The 1949-nt window shown below is 43.2% G+C and overlaps 1 pseudogene; it reads right to left on the reverse strand.

Moving 5' to 3' along the window:
- Nucleotides 1-216: 216 nt before the first annotated feature.
- LOC118660979 lies at nt 217-1357 on the reverse strand (annotated as a pseudogene).
- Between the last annotated feature and the right edge of the window lie 592 nt (nt 1358-1949).

Here is a 1949-nt window from a genome sequence, read left to right on the forward strand (position 1 = left end):
TTTGGCTCAGTGGATAGAGCGTCGGCCTGCGGACTCAAGGGTCCCGGGTTCGATTCCAGTCAAGGGCATGTACCTTGGTTGCGGGCACATCCCCAGTGGGGAGTGTGCAGGAGGCAGCTAATCGATGTTTCTCTCATCGATGTTTCTAACTCCCTATCCCTCTCCCTTCCTCTCTGTAAAAAATCAATAAAATATATTTTTTAAAAAAAGTAACATCAACAAAAATAGCCATAGGTATTTTAGGTCTAGATTGAGTTTATCTAACAAGGGTTACATGAGAAATATCATGTAAGACCCAAATAAATTTCAGATACAAAGTCATATCATGTGGCTTTGTTCAAACACACCTAAAATTCAGGTTCAAATTAAATAACTAGGCTGGCTTTTTTATATCACCAGCTTTCATCAGGGCTTTAATGGCTCTTGTCCTCATCTCAAGTTTTAGCAGCTCCAGCTGCTGTGCAGAAGGCTGAACATCTTCTGGTGGAGGAACAGTTAGGGAAGCTGCTTTGTGCTCCTAGTCTCTGTCAGTCCCAGAATATCATTCACACTTTTCTCAATGTCTTTTCTCCAGATCATCTATCTGACCAGCTTCACTCTGGACTGTATTTTCTGGGACCTTAGGAGCAGCTGCCTCTTCATTGCATGGGCCTTCTATGTCGCTGTCATAAGCACCTGCATTTATACTGAGAACATCACTATCTTCCCCTTTGCCTTGTTTTAATTCCAGACCTTCAGGTTGCTTGTTCTCTTTCAGGGATGAAGAAGAATCTATACAGATGTCTTGTTGACTGACTAAATCAGATCCCTTTTTCGAGCCATCTGCCTCCTCTTCCAAATCAGAGTCCATACCATTGTCACCCTCAAGAATCTTCAATATTTTTTTTTCAGATAGGAGTTCTAACTGTTCTTGGCATAATTTTTTAATTTCTTCTACTGAACAGTTCTTTAACAAGTCAGGCAGCATTTTCTGTAACTTCTTCTCTCCGATGACACAGAAGCACTGCTGAAGCATTTCTTTTTTGTTTGATATGTAGAAACTAACTGGTTTTAATGACACAGGTCCAGACCACCTTCTTCAAGATCACTGTGCTCTGCCAAGAATAATTCTTTTTCCAAAGTTGGTAACAGATATTTGGCTTCCTGCGGCGCCAAGCCCGACACCCCAGAGGCCTAGACCACGTCGCTGCTTCCGGTGCTCGCTGCGCTCGGGCCACTGGCTCCGCTGGTGCGGCTCCCAGGGAAGCCAGCGGGCGCCACTGGCGCCCTCGCCGCTGCCGCCCAGCGAGGCCACCAGGTCCGGCGCCGCGAGCGCCGCCGCCGCCCCCTGGCCGCTCCTTTTGCGCCGCTTCTCCATTTTGAGTAGCTTTCGGGTATGGTGCAAGATAAGGGTCCAATTTATTCTGTGACATGCAGATATCCAGTTTTCCTAACACTATTTGCTGAAGAGTATACTTTTCCCCATTGTGTACTTTTGACACCCTAGTCAAAGATCAGTAGACCATATATGTATGGATGCATTTCTGGGCTCTCTATTCTGCTCCGTTGGTCTAGTTGTCAATTTTCATGCAAGCATCATACTGTTTTGATTACCATCATTTTGTAATATATTTTGAAATCAGTAAGTGTGATGCCTCAAGCTTTGTTCTGCTTGCTGGAAATATCATTGGCTATTTAGGGTCTTTTGTGGATCTATATGAATTGTAGAATTTCTTTTTATGGCTGTAAAAAAATATCATTAGGATTCTGACAAGAACTACAGCAAATCTTTAGGTTGCTTTGTGTAGTATGACTTAACAATTGTCATTCTTTTTTTTTTTTTTTTTTTTTTAAATATATTTTATTGATTTTTTACAGAGAGGAAAGGAGAGAGATAGAGAGTCAGAAACATCGATGAGAGAGAAACATCGATCAGCTGCCTCCTGCACATCTCCCACTGGGGATGTGCC

Source organism: Myotis myotis, unplaced genomic scaffold (genome assembly GCF_014108235.1).
Source record: "Myotis myotis isolate mMyoMyo1 unplaced genomic scaffold, mMyoMyo1.p scaffold_m19_p_74, whole genome shotgun sequence".
Taxonomy (NCBI): Eukaryota; Metazoa; Chordata; class Mammalia; order Chiroptera; family Vespertilionidae; genus Myotis; species Myotis myotis.